Source organism: Camelus ferus, chromosome 7, assembly GCF_009834535.1.
Source record: "Camelus ferus isolate YT-003-E chromosome 7, BCGSAC_Cfer_1.0, whole genome shotgun sequence".
Lineage (NCBI taxonomy): Eukaryota > Metazoa > Chordata > Mammalia > Artiodactyla > Camelidae > Camelus > Camelus ferus.
Genome location: NC_045702.1, coordinates 78,837,925 through 78,857,081, shown reverse-complemented (window position 1 = coordinate 78,857,081; position 19,157 = coordinate 78,837,925).

Genomic DNA, 19,157 nt, shown 5'->3' with positions numbered 1-19,157 from the left:
AATGCTGGACTCATAAAATAAGATTAGACATACTCTTTCCTTCTCTATTCTATTGGAAGAGTTTTGTGGAAAACTGAATTTTTTTCCCCTTGAATATGTGGTAAAACTACTCTGTAAAGTTGTCTGGGTCTGGTGTTTTCTTTGTGGGAAATTTTCTATTGACTTTGAATCATCTAATATGTATTTCTTGGTATTTTCTGAGACACTAATTCACTGGCAGGTGAATCATAGTACTTTCACTTTACCAAATTATACAGCATCATTATCTATGAGAAAGAATGTACTTACTAAATTTCTACCAACTGTGGCTGGAGATTACCGAATATTTCTGTTTCTATGGTAGAATTCCTGGCATCTCATTAGAAATCACTTCACAATGTATATGTAAATAACAAAAAATATATTGTCAGTGTTGTCTATATATTTTATAAATCTAGATCTGGGAAGTAGTGACATTAAGATAGCTTACCAACCATGGATAAACTTCCTAAATGGCAAAACCAATGTGCTACTAATGCTGAGTCAGACCAGTTTTCAGATCTTTCAATAATTCTTATTTGCTCATGGCTTTATTTTCCTTGTATTATTCTTTGGATATGTCCTTTCAAGTGAGGTAGCTACAGCTGAACCTCATCGCTTGAGTGTGACGAGGCTCTATCAGGACTGATGTTCTCTCTCTAGATTAGATGTAAATCTGTCATGCTGACTTCCGGTTTCTGGCCTGAGATGTAAAAAGCTTAGACGTCATCACTCTTGTTCTCAAAACAAGAAAAATGCTGAACAAACTGAAAAGCAATAGTTCTTTCTAGATCTATCAGAGAACTAAGGTCATATGGCACACCAATGCCTCAAAAACTAGAGAGAGAGGCAGATACAGAGAATCACAGATAACTGGAGCAGACGCCCAGGCACAGAGACAGCTAAAGACAGCACTGGTAGGAACACTTAGGCTATAATTGACAGATTGCTGAAGGGTCTGTGTGGATAAACTTCACATTTTGTAAGTTTCACCTCCAGGAGCCTCATTAAGATCTGATCTTCAGATGGGAGGCAGATGCACCAGTGCTGCTGGCAGTGCGGGAAGTAATCATTCTGAAATATACGCAGAGCTCTCTGTCCTCCTTAAAAAAAAAAAGGCCTACCCTTAAAGTAAACTATTTACCAGAGCCTAACTGACCTGGGAGAAGGGAAATACCCTAATCATGCCCCCTCTAGCTTCCTGTCTCACCTATGGACGGGACTGTGGCATGGAGCTTAGAAGAACTGGTGAAAGTCAGTTTATGGCACAGGCTCCCTAAAGGACTAAGACCTAATCATAGGACTAGAACTATTCCCCTCCCTCCGCATCTTACCACCACATCCACACGGCTCCCACATAGTAACAACAGATTGTAGCTGAAAGAACTGCAAAGCTCACACCCTCCTTAAGAAAGAGTCTCTATGGAAGCTTAAAGACACAGGGGTCACTATAGGAAAGAAAGATAGGAAAGGAAATTTTAGCCTTGGACAGCTATAGCTACAACAGACAGTAAAGAGCCTAACTCTCAGGCAAATCGATCATTCTAACATTACATTAAATTTGTGTGGTCCCTCTAATGTCCAAAGGAGCAGTTTTTGACATTATGTTGTTGTTTTATCTTTTATGTATGGTGCTGTTAAGCCACATTCTACATTTTATACAGTTCATTTTCAACCCGAGCGTAGAATCTTTCATTTAGCTCTGCTTAATGAACATGCATACCTGTTAGTCATCAGTCACATTTAAAGGTTTCTCAGCTCCCCCCTTGACATCATGGACACCTGTCACTGTCTATTCTAATTTCACATCATCCGAATTGGAGTAATATCTCCTTATTAACTTTATTCAAGTTTTGATATCTGTTAAGCAGCCTTAGAAACTCGTCTCCAAGCTGAATCAAGCTCCTTAATGGTCCTCTCACTTATCATCTGTAGTTACCGTTGGTTGTGATGATAGGAACTTTCATCACAAAGACTTTCTTTCATAAAAAGGCTTGTTGAAATTCAGATATTTGGAGACAGGGCCAGTAGGGTATACCATCAGCAAATTAACATACAAAAGTGGAGTAAGTTTAGTGTAACAAAAACATACAGATTTCAACATTTGGCATCTTCAGTTTTTGAAAAACAGTTCTTGAAAACATGATGCTAGGATGATGTTACTCAAAAATCCTTCAAGTGCCTTAAGAAGAAGGCTTGCATAAGATCCTCTGAGGTCTTAAGTACAATATTATATTCTGAAATTTATTAATGTGATGTGATTTTCTTCCCCCTTACTTTTCCTTGTTCATGAACTTCTCCCATTCCAACTGTTACACGGGAGAACATTAGGATGGTTGTGATAAAACATTCATAGAAAACAGTGCTCAGCACTGACTTCCAGAACCAGCTCCTAAAGCTACCTGAAAGTGAGTAACATTTGATCACAAACAACAGGTAGAATACATAGGCTGGGAGATAGAGAAGGATGGAGGCAGGTCAGATGGAGGATTGTGAGAGACCTTTTGTGCTTGAGGAGGAGGAGAGGAACAATATTGGCATCCCAGGTCTGCTCTTGTTTTCTCTTATTTATGTCAGCACCTTGCAGGACCATAAAGCCTTCTGTGACCTGAGCCAACGGTGCCCAGGGGCCATCCTTTGTCCTCCAGGTGAGCACCCATTGCAGGTGCCTGTATTGCCTTCTGATTGTCCAATGGGAGAGTGCCCTGCTATGTCTGAAGACTATTGGCTTGTCTAAGTTACCCTACATAGGCATCCAACCCATAGGCCCAGGGGACTCCTAGGCCCCTCAAAGTAGAACATGGGGCCTAGGACACCCAAGGAGACAGTGATAATGTGAAAAGGTTTGGATAGTATTGTTCACATCCATCTTAAGAACTGTATTTCCCCTTCACCTGCCCCATCCCCCTAGTCCCCTTAAGAAGCAGTGGTGAAACCTTTGGCTATGACAAAAGAACCATAATACTGTTATTAAAGAGTGCAGACTTTCTTTTCTCTCTCTGTCATCTGTATTCCTACAATTCTGTTATAAACTGACTCTCAAAAAATAGCTAATGGAATTGAAGTGGGAAAGAGTGGCAGAATATCTAATACCAGAGAGTACATATAATTTGGTAGGAGCAGCATTATTTAATATTTAAGAGTATGCATCTAGAAGGCAGAATTAACAACTTCAGTTTTCTGACTCTCAGCAAACTACTCATCTGAGCCAACCTCTGTTTTCTCACTTGTGAAATGGAGATAATACCTTTCTCAGTTATTAGGAAGCCTACGTTGGACAGTACATACGCCCACCCACACACTCGTCCACACAAAAAAGCTGGTCACTTCATTCTTATCTACTGTCACTACTTATATCTCAATTTATTAAGCATATATTACCTTTGGCTGCTACAAATTGACCCCAGTGAAGACAAATCTAAGAGGCAATCAAGAAGAGGAGAGCTTAGGGTTCTGGATCCTGGTATTCACATACCCAAGAGGAGTACCAGAAGGGGATGGTGAAATCAACCACTGGTCTCAGGTCTAGCTGTCTGTATTGGAGATAAGCACAGGATCTTCGAGCCCAGAGTATCTATATGGAACCCCCAGCAATAATGTTGTCACCTTGGCCTCAAATATTGAGTGAGTAAGAAAATGAGATTCTGTACAAATATTTTGTGCAAATATTCAATTGTGTGTTTTTTCTCTTTTTTTTTTTACGTGATAAAGAAGGTCTGCTTTGAACATGTTACTCAAAGTGCTTTAGGTACATTGTACACCAAGAGATAGAAACCACAAATGTGTCCTTTGTCCTTGGGAATCTTACAGTACAGCGGGAGACACTCATCCAGTTCTTTCCAAACATGTAGCTAGCGCTGGAAAAACATGAGGCAAGGAGATTTAAATCATTATTTGGTGCTTGATTTTTCCTGACATACATCAATCCAAATTGCCATTTTCAAAGAGGCACAATCTACAAATGTCCTTTCCTCAATATACTTTCAAGGGGGTTGCAATAAAAGGTAGAAAGAAAATACATAAAGAAGAGTAACCAGGGCAGAGGAAACAGAACTCAGGCATCTATAACTTATTCACCACGTGGTTGGTCAAAACCACAACTTTGAGGGAAGAAGCAAAGAGGAAGAATGCTCTAATTTTACCAGAGCTAAAATCATGAAAGTGTCTTCTCCTGAGGAAAAAAAAAAAAAAAGGAAGGAAGGAAGGAAGGGGGAAAGGGTTGCATTATATTTCACTTGCTAATTTGTAAGTGCAATTAAGGTTAAAGTTATACTTCCCTTCACAAGAAAACATGACCGAAAGCATTATGAGCAAGAGAGCTTTGTTTGTAAAGAACTTTTCAAGATGCTGTTTTTCTCCTGGAAAATGTGGTTTATCTAATTGATGGCTGAGGAAAACCATCTTTTTAAACTTCCCACTCAGTGAGTCAGCCTAGGGTGTGTCTGCCTCGTAGCATCCTGTGAGATCCAGTAATCGAAAGCGGCCTGACGGACGCAGCCCCAGCCTCATGCGTCAAGCAGAGCTACCGGCGCTGGGAAACCAGAGGGAGCCCGGTTTTCTAAACAGAGTGGTTAACAAAATTGCATGTTATGAAGTGGGGTTTCATCCTCTAAAGGATCATTACCTATTTTTAAAAAGAACCTGCCGAATGATTCCTATCAACACCCAGAAGTCTGCAACTGGTAAAGGCCAGGTAATTACTTCAACTGAAGGGCAAGAATTACCACCTTAGGGTTTCTTCATGTTTACCTTGAAGAGAATTTCCATGTTACCAGCAGTCGCATTAAGTGGAGGCAAAATGGAGAATTTGGACTAGTTCTTTTCCAAACATAACTTGAGACACTGACAAAACATCAGGAATAGAGAGCCAGATAGCCAATAAAACATCAGACGCCAGGGAAAGAAATTCAGTAGTCTTCTGAGCCTTCGTATCGGTACAGACGTGCCCTGTACCAACACTCTTCTTTCCGAAAGAAGAGATGTGTCTGAATTGGTGACTTAGGGGTGCTTTGGGAGAGAACAGAGAAGATACATGGAACTAATGTCAAGTCATCTTTGCTGGAAAAATAGCCTACCTTCATTATTATAGACAGGCCAGAGTTAGGTAGGTGTGATAAAAGAACGTGACAGGATAGTATTTGCAATTCTTTGAAGTATATCTCTTGAAACTTACAGAGTTAGTTCTTTGGGATAAGATGTAGAGGCTGCAAAATGAGCCAACAAAATGCAAGCGTTACCTCAGACTGAAGACCCTCTGCTCAAATCTTCAGGGATTAACACATGAAGTAAATGAAAGTTTTAGGGGAGAACGGATGTGACACCAGATAGATTGTTTCATTGAGAGTATGTGGGACTGCATGGGATTTTTATTTTGGGGAAGCATCAGTGTGTAGAGATTTACTTCTTTAACTTTTCTTACATGATTAACACTAAGGTAAAAATGAATTAGACTCTGGGTAACACAAAGTTAGAGGAGAAATGAGCTGAAAATTCAACAACATTTTAGATGAGAGAGGTATGACCAGAAAAGATCATAACATTGGACTGGGTTAAATAAGATCATCACAACTTTAGATTTCTAGGAACCTTATCAAGATACGTAAACCATGTGCCTCTAGCCACTTTTGGCAGAGGTTTCGACCTATTAGAATGTTTAGAATGATCACCACATTGTAGATCTAGGAGGATTCTCCAGAGGTTTGAGCCTGAGAAAACATGTGTTTCTTGGTGCTCTGGTCTTTTCCTGACTGCTCGTTAGCAATGGTGTAATTTTCACTGCTCTCCAGTCTGAGAAACATCACAATTATAGCCCCAGATCACAATGATCTGCTCTGGTAAGCTCTAGATAGGGAAAATCATGGCCACGCATGAGAAACTGTAATTCTCTCTTAACTCATAGTTAGCTACTGGGAATGAAGACAGAAGACTGACACACCACCCTGCTGTGGCTACTAATAGAAATCCTTTGCAAATATCAATAGCTAATAAGTCCTTTACACTAGTTTTTGGACCACTTCCTTAATATTTCCAAAAAGCACTGTTACTGCAGATCCTCTGATGTTCTTTTCTTTCCTTTTTTTTTTAAATTTTTGTTTCATTGATGTATAATTCATACATAAAATTATAAGATATTTAATATGTGCCTTGTGGTCGTACACGTATACATTGTGAAAGGATTCCCCCACAATCTGGTTAATTAACACATCCATCACCTCATATTTATCTTTTTTGTATGTGTGAGAGAACATTTAAGTTTTACTCTCTTAGCAAATTTCATTTATATAACACAGTGTTATCAATTATAGCCACCATGTTTTTTTATTAGATCCCCATAACTTACTTATCTTACAGCTGAAAGTTTGTACATTCTTACCAACCTCTCCCTATTTCCCCCACTCCCCAGCCCCTATCAACCTCTTTTCTACACTCTGTTTATATGAGTTTGACTTTCTTTTTTTTTCAGATTCGACAAATAAGTGAAATCATGCAATATTTGTCTGGCTTATTTCATTTGGCATAACGCCCACATGGTCCATCCATGTCATTGCAAATGGCAGGATTTCCTTCTTTCTCATGGATTCCATATTCCATTGTGAATATATACCACATCTTCATCCATTCATCTGCTGGGCAGACACTTAGGTTGTTTCCATATCTTGACTATTATGAATGCTACTACAGTAAATATGTGAGTGTAGATATCTTTTCAATATCTTGTTTTTACTTCCTTTGGATATATACCCATGGGATTTCTAGATCGCATGGTAATTCTATTTTTAATTTTTTGAGGAACCTCCATACTGCTCTCTATAAGTGGCTGAACCTATCTACATTCCCATCAGTAGTGCACAAGGGCTCCCTTTTTCCCACACGTTCACCAGCATTTGCTATCTCTTGTCTTTTTAATAATAGCCATTCCAACAAGTGTGAGATATCTTGTTGTGGTTTTGATTTGCATTTCCATGGTGGTTAATGATGTTGAACACCTTTTTTCATGGATCTGTTGGTCATTTGGATGTCTTCTTTGGAAAAATATCTATACATATTCTCTGCCCACTTCTTAATTGGACTGTTTGTTTAATTGTTTTACTGTGTGTTGTATGAGTTCATTATGTATTTTGGATTTTAACCTGTTATCAGATATACAGTTTGCAAATATTTTCTCCATTTGGTAGGTTGCCTTTTCATTTTGTTGATGGTTTCCTTTGCCCCGAAGAAGTTTTTTAGTTAGATGTAGTCCTACTTGTTTATTTTTGCTTTTGTGCCTTTGCTTTGGTGTCAAATAGAAAAAAATCATTGCCAAGACTAATTTCAAGGAGTTTACCCTCTACGTTTCCTTCTAAGAGTTTTATGGCTTCAGGTCTTATGTTCAAGTCTTTAATCCATTTTGAGTTAATTTTTGTGTATGGTGTAAAATAGTCATCCAGTTTCATTCTTCTGCATATGGCTGTCCAGTTTTCCCAACACCATTTATTGAAGAGATAATCCTTTCCCTGGTATATATTCTTGGCTCCTTTTCCATAAATTAATTGACCATGTATATATGAATTTATTTGTGGGTTCTGTTCTGTTTCATTGATCTACATGTCTGCTTTTAAGCCAATACCATACTGTTTTGATTACTATGACTTTGTAATATCATTTGAAATCAGGAAGTGTGATGTTATTAGCTTTGTTTTTTTCTTTCTTAAGATAGCTTTGGCTATTTAGAGTCTTCTGTGGTTTCATACAAATTTTAGAATTATTTTTTCTATTTCTGTGAAAAATGCCACTGAAATTTTGACAGGCATTGCATTGAATTTGTAGATTGCTTTAGGTAGTATAGATATGTAATAACATTAAGTCTTCCAATCCACGAGCACTGAATATCTTTCCATTTAATTGTGTCTTCTTTTCTTTCATCAGTATCTTATAGTTGGCAGTGTATAGGTTTTTCACCTCTGAGCAAATTTATCCCTAGGTATTTTATTCTTTTTGATGCGATTATAAATGGGATTGTTTGCAGCACATAGTTGGTTCTTGTTTTTTTTTTTTTTTTAAATCCATTCTGCCACTCTGTCTTTTTATTGGAGAATTGAGTCCATTTAAATTTACAGTTGTTATTGATAGTTATGGACTTACTATTACCATTTTGTTGTTTGTTTTCTGTCTGTTTTGTAATTCCTTTATTCTTTTATTCTTCTCTTGCTCTCTTCCTTTGTATGATTTTCTATAGCACATGCTTATATTCCTTTCTCTTTATCTTTTGTGTATTTACCATTGGTGTTTGCTTTGTGGTTATCATGAGGTGTACGTAAAGTATCTTATATTGATAGCAGTCTTTTTTAAGCTGATAACTTTGAACACATACTAAAGCTCTACAGTTTTACTCTCCAACCCCTACCTTTTATGTTTCTGATGTCTCAATTTACATCTTTTTACATTGTGTATCCATTAACAAATTATTGAAGTTACAGTTAAAAGTAAAGTAAAAATACTTTTGTCACTGAACCTTTATACTAGATTTATAAGTGGTTTACTCACCATTGCAATATTACAGTATTCTGAATTTAGCTATATTTTTACTTTTACCACTGAGATTTATACTTTCATATGTTTTCTTGTTTTTAATTAATGTCCTTTCTTTTCAGCTAGAAGAACTTTCTTTAACATTTCTTGTAAAGCATGTCTAGTGGTGATGAATTCCTTTAGCTTCTGCTTGTTTGGAAAACTTCTCTCTCCTTCAATTCTGATGGACAGAGAGCTTTGCCAAGTAGAGAATTTCTTGTTGGAAAATTTTTTTCTTTCAGCACTTGAGTATAGTATGCCTCTCCCTTGTGGCTTGAAAAGTTTCTGCTGAAAAATCTGCTGACAGTCCTGTAGAAGTTCTCTTGTACACAACAAGTTGTTTTTCTCTTGATGCTTTTAAGATTCTCTCCTTTATTTAACTTCTGACAGTTTAATTATAATGTGTCTCGATGTGGGCCACTTTGGATTCTTCTTATTTGAAACCCTCTAGGCTTCCTGAATCTGGATATCTCTGTTTCACTCCCCTGGTTAAGGAAATTTTCATCTATATTTCTTTGAATAAGCTTTCTGTCCCTTTCTCCCTGTCTCCTCCTTCTGAGACCCCTACAATACATATATTGGGCTGCTTGATGCTATCCCATGAGTCCCTTAATCTGTCTTCACTCTTTTTTATTCTTTTTTTCTTTTTCCTTCTTTGATTGGATAAATTCCACCACCCTGTCTTTAAGTTCACTGATTTTTCTTCTGCTTGATCTAGTTTGATGCTGAGTTCCTTAATTGACTCTTTCAGTTCAGTTGTTATATTCTTCAGCTTTATGATTTCTCTTTGGTACTTATTTTTTTTTTATCTCTTTGTTGAAATTCTCACTTTGCTCTTTGCTCTCACATGCATTGTTCTGCTGGCTGTGGTGAACATCTTTATGACCATTATTTTGAACTCTTTATCAGGTAAATTACTTATATTTGTTTCATTAAGATCTGTTTCTGGAGTTTTAGTTTATTCTTTTGTTTGGAATGTATTCATCTGTTTCTTAATTTTCCCTGACTTTCTGTGTCCATCTTACCTATTTCCCAAACATGAGAAATGTTTTCATCAATTTCAAGCCTGATGGAAAGAGAGCATATGGGCAGAGAAGATGACAAAGTGCAATTATTTATTGTACCAACATATGCTATGAGAGAAAGAATACCATTTCTAGCAAATAGGTAAGGAGATACTACTGACTTAGACATAAGCACTTACCTCACCAGAACAGCACTGAGAGGCTCTCCCATTCCAGTCAAACCAGAACTTGTTTAGCTAGAGGCTGTCTCTCAGAAAGTAACAATATTGATGGTAATTTGGTGTGCTGGTGCTAGTTTACTGATCTAAGAAATATAATACCTACAAGTCTGTCTTAATTGGGGTAGAGATAGACAGGGAAAGCCTCCTGAGTAACAAAAACATTAAAAGATAAAACATAACTTGCCCCATCTCACTTACCATAGTTGATCATCATGATCTGGGGATGTTATTGTGATGTTCCGTGATCTCTAGAACAGGAAAATTAAACTGTTGGTAATGAACAGTCAGGAAAACACTGAAGAATCAAGGAACATAAGTTTTCTCAGACTCAAACCTCTGAAGGATCCTCCTAAGTCTGTAATGTGGTCATAATTCGAAACATCTTAAAAGATAGAACAGCAACGGCAACAAACCTGCAGAGAATGTTAGAGCAAAGAAGTGGGAATAGGAAGACATACAAGTCCTTAGCTAGACAGTTGGGACTGGACTAAAAGTTTTGAAACCTTGTTGTTTGGCTGTGCACATGAAAAGGAAATTCATTAGGTCAACTTTAAGTTTTAGCTTTGACATGTAAAAAGCATGGAAGTCACCACTCTCCTCTTCAAAACATGAAAAAAATAATCCAAATAAAACTAAGATTGGTGACTTTTGTTAGACTCATCAGAGGACTGAGGTCACAGAGCAAACTGCCACCTGAAAAACTGGACAGAAAGGTGAATACAAAGAACCAGAGCTGAGACCAGCAGAAACTGCTAAAGCTGTGTACTGGTTGGAAGACTAAAATGTTAATTTTAATGAATTGCTGGAAGCTGAGTGTGGACCAGCTTGAGAATTGAAAAATCTTGGGGGTACTGTCTTGGTGGCTGCCCTCACACTTTCATAAGTTTTACCTCCAGGATTCCCCCAAATTTCACATAAAAATTGTACAAAGAGAAAACTTATATAATCATGTTAATAGATGAAGAAAAAGCATTTGACAAAATCAGCATCCATTTATTCATTTAAAAAAGAAAACTCAGGAAACTAAGAATAGACAGGAACTTTCTCAACTTGATAATGAGCAACTACCAAAAAAGCTACAGCTAACATCATATTTAATGGTGAGAAATTAGATGTTTTCTTCCTAATCAGGAAAAAGGTAAAAATGTCCTCTCTTACCACTTCTATTCAACATTGTACTTGAAGTCCTAGGTAGTTCAATAAGATAAAGATAGAAATAAAAAGTATACATATTGAGAAGGAGGAAATAAAAGTCTTTGTTCATAGATGACATAATTTTCTCTGTAGAAAATGCCCCCCCCAAAAGTCTTGGAACTAAGAGCTAATTATAGCAAGGTTGCAGGATACAAGTTAATATACAAAAGTCAATTGTTTTCTTATATACCAGCAATGAAGAATTGGAATTTGAAATTAAAAACACAATACCATTTATGATAGCACCCCCCAAAAATAAAACTTTCATAGAAACATAAGAAAATATGTACAGAATCCCTATGCAGAAAAGTATAAAAGTCTAATGAAAGAAATTAAAGAAGATCTAAATAAATGTAAAGATAATCATGGACTGGAAGACTCAATATTGTAAAGATGTCAGTTCTTCCCAGCTCAGTCTATATATTCATTGTAATTGCTAAAATTCCATCAAGCTAGCTTGTGGATGTCGATAAACTGATTCTAAAATCTGTATGGAAAAGTAACCAAAAGAATAGACAACACAATATGAAAGAACAAAGTCAGAGGACTGACACTCCCCAACTCTAAGACTTATTACAATGCTTAAGTAACTAAGTCAGAATTGTACTGATGAAAGAACAGACACAGTAAATTAGACCCACACAGGTGCAGTCAACTGATCTTTGACACAAGAGCAAAGGCAGTTCAGTGGAGAAAGGATAATCTTTCAACAAAATGTGCTGAAACAATTGAACATCCATAAGCACAAATAAATAAATCTAGACACAGATCTTAACACCTTTTACAAAAAATAAATTAAAAATGTATTGTAGATACAAATGTAAATTACAATATTATAAACATTCTAGTAGAAAACATAGGAGGAAACTTCAGAGACCTTGAGTTTGATGATGAGGTTTTAGATACAGCATAAAAACCACAATCTATGAAAGAAAATATTGTCTTTTTGAAATTTAAAACTTCTGCTCTGTGAAAGACACTTTCAAGAGAATCAAAAGACAAGCCACAGATTAGGAGAAAATATTTGTAAAACATAGATCTGATAAAGAATTTGTTTCCAAAATATGCAAAGAACTCTTAAAACTCAACAATAAGCAAACAAACAACCCAATTAAGAAATAGGCAAAAGGGTCTGAACAAACAGCTCACCAAAGAAGACATACAAATGGAAAGAATTTATGAAAAGATGTTCAACATCATGTGTGATCATGGAACTTCAAATTAAAATGACAATGAAATACCACTACACACTTATTAGAAGCTAAAATTTAAACAAATGGACAATGTCAAATGCTGACAATTCTGGTGAGAATGCAGAGCAAAAGGAATTCTCATTCCTTTCTGTTGGGAATGGAAAATTGTACAGATGCTTTGGAAGATCTGTTTGGCAGTTTCATACAATCCTAAACCTAGCCTTACAACCCAGTTCAGCAGTCACACTCCTAGGTATTTACCTGGGTTATACCCAGTTGAGTTGAAAACTTAGAAACCTGCATGCTTATGTTTATAGCAGCCTATTCATAATCACACAAAAAGTGAAGAAATCCTTCAATAAGTGAATGGATAAGTAAACTGTGGTACATTTGTAACAATGGAATATTATTCAGCAATAAAACAAAGTGAGCTACCAAGCCACAAGAAAGACAGGGAGACTGTATGATCCAATTATATAACATTCTGGAAAAGGCAAAACTGTAGAGGCAGTAAAATGAGCAGTAGTTGCCAAGGGTTGTAGGATAGGATGAGGCACAAGGGATTTTTAAGGCGGTAAAACTCTTTTGTATTATATGGTAATGGTGACACATGACTATGCATTTGTCAAAATCGATGGAACTTTATAGCACAAAGAGTGAACGTTAATATATACAATATTTAAAACAATCATTTAGGAAGTTTAGGGGTGCCAAGAAGGCATTCAGACTGTTAACATGAGCATCTAACTATGTTAAAACATATGAAACTAACCTCTTTGCAGGGATTGAGGGGGAAAATGCTGATCTAAGTAACTCTGGTAATATATGGACTCTGTAAGAGTAAAGGCAAAAGGAACTGCACATTAAGAACTATATTCTAGTTGATAAAGCTGTTTGCCAGTGGGTTATGAGGTAATAATTCTGCTGCTATCCATGTGTAGTGGAATTGAGCAATTGAGTAAGTGGACAGCAGACAGTGGGAGACAGCTTTGTCACTACTGGAATGAGAGTTTACAAATGAGTAACTGGAAGAGGCCCAGATGATCCATGTGATAATAGATTAGAACTGGAGATAGCAGAATAAACTCATGTTTAACTTAGTATAAACATGGATATTTACATATAGAAACACATATACGTGTATATACACAGGTTAATGTGCACACATATATTTCTGTGCTCTTTCAGCTGAGAGGCCCCCAAAGAAATGATAATCCACTAGCACAGTACACCTAGTGCCCAGATCTTGTTTTCTAATACCATTCTCCAACAAAAGGAACCAGGGCTCCTTAGAGAAATGACTGATCCTTGGACTGGGACAGGAAATATACAAGATGAGCCCAAAGCATTTCATAGAGGCAGAAAGTAAGGAAATGCTCAAAAAAAGATAAGAAAAGAGAAAACCCCACTAAAACTCACATACTTTGATGGAGCCATGTCAAAGGTACCCAGGAGCCAATTGAAAGAGCTCCCAGTGGCCAAAGCTAGAATAATCTGAGCAACAAAATTAATAAAATAGTGTTTTATTATCATCAAAGTATAAAACCAATATCCATTGTATCATGATGCAGATACTTGATTGAATAAACCAAGAAGTGTGGGACTAAAGTCAAATCTCCCATATAGAAGAATTTCCGGTATTATATGAAGGTATTCCACCTTCAAATGTGAAATGAGTGTTACTCAGAACAAAGCCATTGGAATTTGCACATCTGTAGGAATAAAGTACCCACAAGTTAAAATACATTTTCTTTACTTTTGCTCAGATTTTTTTTAATGAAAAAAAAAAATACTGCCTTTATTCACTGAAAAAAAACCCATATATTTGCTTTCTTTACAGGTAATTCTACAATAAGCATATTTTACTGTGAATTCTGGGTACATTCTATTCCTTAACCAATTTTAAATAAGACTACTTATCACAAATATTCACTTAAACTCAATTTACAGTGAGTTCAGATGTTTCCTAACGTTTTTGAAATATTTCATTCCAATTATAGACTCCTTGTGTCTTTGGGGTTTTCCTCATCACAGTTTGTAGCAAACAGATCATTCAATGTCAACAACAGAATGAGGCATTCCTTCCTGATAATCAAAACATCTCAGTATTGGGTCATTACATGCGTTATACTATTATTTTCACTAGCCTCAGACCATGTGCAAAACTTAACACTGCATCCGTGTATTTACCGAATGCCTTATGACTAATGAAATCCTCTTTAACAAGGGTCAGCACCAACCAAGGTCTGACTTGCCAGGTGAAAAACATGTTTTGCTTAGTTTTTTGACATTGGAATTAAACATAATCAGTTTGCTAATAGTAACTGGTAGCACTCAATATTCTCCATACCCCCTTCAGTCCTCTTCTTGTGTGGCCAGGGCTAAAAGTCCTAGGAAGGAGCTATACTTTCTAGACTCCTTTGCCAACAGGGTTTTGAATTTGTTCAGGGTTCCACCAGTGACATACACTCTCCCAAGGCAGAAGCAGCAGAAGCCATATTCTTTTTCCTATGACAGTGGGTGAGGTGTAGATTTCCCAGACATGAGTTTTTGCAGCAGAATCTGCGTTCTGCTGCCATTCACCTTCCTGGATGCCATGAAGGAGTTCTGAAATCTGCAGCACATTTCCGCAGATTGCTGACTCTGAGTGACTGCAACTCTCTCTGGAGCACTAAATCTAAAACAAGTGCCTTTTGCTACTTTAGGCTTTCAAAGGCTTTGTAAGCCCCTAATTCTAACCTAGAGTAGTTTTTTTTTCCCCCGTGTTAAACCCTAACCACAAATGAATATGAAAAAATACTAAGTTCTGAGTAATATTTAATTCCGGAGAAGTATACCATCTAGAAGGGCAGACTGAGCTAAGGTAGAGAGAAGCTAGCAGAAATCTAGAGTTAAACTCTGGGAAGAAGTCAGGAAAGCTCAGGAAAAGGTAGGATAGTAAGCAAGGTCGGTCAGCATTGATCTAAGTAGAGGTGGTTAGTTCTCCATTCATTTGTACTGCTTGTAGTATATCAGCAGCCCATGACTGTAGAAAATAAATGCCAGCTTTATTCAGTGAATGAGAAAAATGCTTAGTTAACCTCCTACTCCCATTAGTTCCCGGCAGATTTCCACTCAATAGGCCAATCACATCCGCCCATCCATCTGGCAGCATTTGTCACTTACTGTCACTCAATAAGCAAGTCACTAAATCTGAAGATAATTCCCACCATGTAACCAGGAAGTTGTGATTATTAAGTGATTTCTGGTATGTAAACATGCCCAGCAGAGAGCAGATCCAAAGCAAGACTAAATTGCTCAGGAAAGCTAAGAAGATACGCTAAGAATTTAGCTCGAGTAATGAATGCTGGCTTCTGTTGGGTATTCTACTGCTCTGTGAAACTAGGGAATCCAGATCTGGCACTTGTCACCACTAACCATGCAGAAGAAAAGACATTCAAATAGTTTTAGCACCCAGAACTAAAATATCAACTTTTTACTTGCAACTAAATTTGACATGCAGCCTCGTTCACTCATTCTTGTTTTTATGCTGTCATGTTATTTATTTTTAAATTATTGGACAAAGTAAGCACATTCCGACCTATCTCTCCAGCTGACTGCACCCATAAAAACTTTACAGAATGTCTGGAGCAGCTATTTGAAGATTCCGAAAGTAAAAAAAACTAGCAGACAGATTGGAGAAGACCAGAATTTGAAATACTACAGAACCAGTAATGAGTTTAACATTTTTTGACTCCAGTATCTTCCAGTCTGGACTCAAGACAGCCTGAAACCCAAAGCAGCAGCAGCAGGTACCTGCAGGTGACTTAAATACTGAGGGAAGGAAATGTTTCCAATTAGAGGACTTGTGATTTCAAGAGAGTGGGGTAACTCTCATTGCTTTGTTATTCTCTGTTTTCTTACCTCTTAGCTGAAATAGGGGTATAGCTGTGGGAAGTGTGCAGCAGAGTAGGATAGATAAAAACCTGGACTTCTGTCCAGAGGACTGAAAGTGAGCCACAGGAACCGAAAAGTAACAAACAGATTATGAAGAAGGAGGTGCTTGGTTAAGTGACTCCTGTAACTTTGTTTATGGACTTCTGGACTCACTCCCAAGCTGCACATACATGAGTATGATCTTAAATAGCATTCCAGCAGTTGTTCAGTCAAGAACTAATTAAAGAAATAGACCACTGCCCAGGTCCTAGACGGGCCACTGGGTGGCACACATTCAAGATGGATCTAAATAGCTTTGCAAAGGCTTTAAAAATGGAGCTGACATTAAAACCATCACCTACAGAAGACTAGTTGGACCTTGCAACATGAATCCAACTGATCAGTCTCTAATAAAACAAAATATCAACATTCTCCATGGAACTTAAGTAAGACTCAGACTTTTATAATGTAATTTTGCAAATGTTTGGGATATGTTCCAAAATTATTCAGTATGTGAAGTCAGAAAATCTCAACTCACATGGGAAAAGATAAGTAACACATGCCAGTGCTGAGATGACACAAATGTTGGGACTATCTGACAAAGAGTTTAATGTAGATATTATAAAAATGCTCCAGAAAGTAAGGACAAATGCTGTTAGAATAAATGGAAAGATAGAAAATCTCAGAAATTAAATAGAAAATATAAAAGAAAACCAAATGGAAATTTTATAACTAAAAATATTTAAAATTTTTAAAAACTCACTGGATGAAATCAGAAGTCAAATGGAGATGAGAGAGCAAAGAGACAATGAACATGAAAATAGAAAAATGGAATTATCCAGATTGGATAACAAAGAGAAAAAAATTGAAAAGAAAAGATTTGCAGAGCCTCAGGGACCCGAGTGACAATACTGAAAGTTCTAACATTTGTGTTATTGAAGAATTAGAAAAAGTGGAGAAAAAAATGCAGTACAAAAAAAAGTTTCTGAAGAAAATGTATTTGGGGAAAACTTTCCCTACTTGGTGAAAAACAAACATACAAGTTCAAGATACTAATAAGCAAACTACAAATAGGATAAACCCAGAAATCCACACTCAGGCACAACTTAATCAAATTTCTATAAACTAAAGGCAGAGAAAATACCTTGAAAATAGCCAGAGACAAATAGTTCATCGTATACAAAGAAACAGCAATTGAATAACTGGATTTCTCATCAGAAACCACAGAGAAACCAGAAAGGAAAATGGCACCAAATTTTTCAAGTACTGAAAGAAAAAAGTCAATCTGGAATTCTATATGTAAAAAAAAATCTTTTGGGAACAGAAATGAAGTTAAGACATCTCTGCTGAAAGAAAACTAAGAAAATTCCTTCCCAGCAGACCTGCACTAAAAGAACTGCTCAAGTTCTTCAGAAAGAATGAAAATACCAGAAGGAGACTTGCAAGTTCAGGAATGAAAGAAGAGCAACAGAAATGATAAATATCTGGGTGCTTCTGATAGGCTGTTTCTCTCCCTTTGAATTCATTAGCATATGGTTGAGAGCAAAATTATAATATTGTCTGATGAAGTTCTCAGTGTATGTAGATGCAATACATGAGACAACAATGACATAAAAGGAGGAGGGTAAAACCTATATTATAATACTGTTTCTATTTTCCACTTGATACGGTAAAATACTGATTTTAAGTAGACTGAAGAGTTAAGTATGTATACTATAATTCCTAGATTAGCCAATAAAAAATTCTATGCAGAGACATAGTAGAAAGCACAATAGGTAAAATTTAATACCAAAAAAAAAAAATTTCACATAACCCCAAAGAAAGTAGACAAGAGGAAATAATAATTTGGAAAAAAACAGAGGTAACAAACAAAATAAATAAATAATAAACAAATAAATGGGAGACCTAAATCCAAAAATACCATCATTATATTAAATGTAAATGAAAGATACACTGTGTTCTTGGATTGGAGAAATCAATATTGTTAAAATGACCATACTACCCAAGGCAATATACAGATGCAGTGCAATCCCATCAAATTACCATCAATAAAATTACCAAACAATCCTATTTTTAATAGGAAGGTATTATAGCTAGTGAACGATAGCCTTCCAGATGCCTGGGAATAAGAAGATGGAGCTGGCAGGCACTTCAGATGTTGAGGGGTTAGTGAGGGCCATGATGGATGCTGGGATCCCATGTAATTATGAACCCATCCCCTTTTGCTCCCAATACATGGTCATGTGAGACTGAAAGCTGACTGACACAGATGGTTTAGCCATGGTCTCCCAATAGGGTAAACCAATTTGGACTCACTCCCACCACTTCGTGTTTCCAGAAGGCTTCCTCCTTGAGAATTAAACATCCTTTTTTGACATTTGAAAAACTAGTACATATATCCACGGGAAAATGCTGCTGCACCCAGATCCCTTTACCCCAGCCATCCTAGAACCTATTATGTCTGTTTGCCAAAGGCATTTCGTTCTTGTTTCAATTAAGTACAGTCAGTTACAATGTGGCAGTTTCTGGAGTACAGCACAATTTCCTAGTGATGCATATACATACATATATTCGTTTTCATATTATTTTTCATTTAAGGTTATTACAAGATATTGAATATAGTTCCCTATACTATACAGAAGAAATTTATTGAGTTTTTTAAATCTATTTTTATATATAGTGGCTAACATTTGTAAATCTCAAACTTCCAAATTTATCCCTTCCCACCACCTTTCCCCCAGTAACCATAGATTGTTTACTACAAAAGCATTTCATTTTTATATGGCCTCCCTCTGCAGATGCCACCTCTTTCCTGAAGTTTATTGTTGCCATGCTCTGAGTTCATTCTCCTTAGTGTTTTTCACCTTCATGTTGACACCTATATCTTCCAAGGAGAAAGGCTACTATGAATTAATGCGAGAGGATAGTATCCTTTTCTGTCCTCCTCTTCCTCCCCACAAAGGTCTTGCCTGAGTCACATGTTAGGAATGATGAGCATTTTAAGTAGTTCAGAATAGAAGATCAGTGTAGGTAGCAGCTGGGTT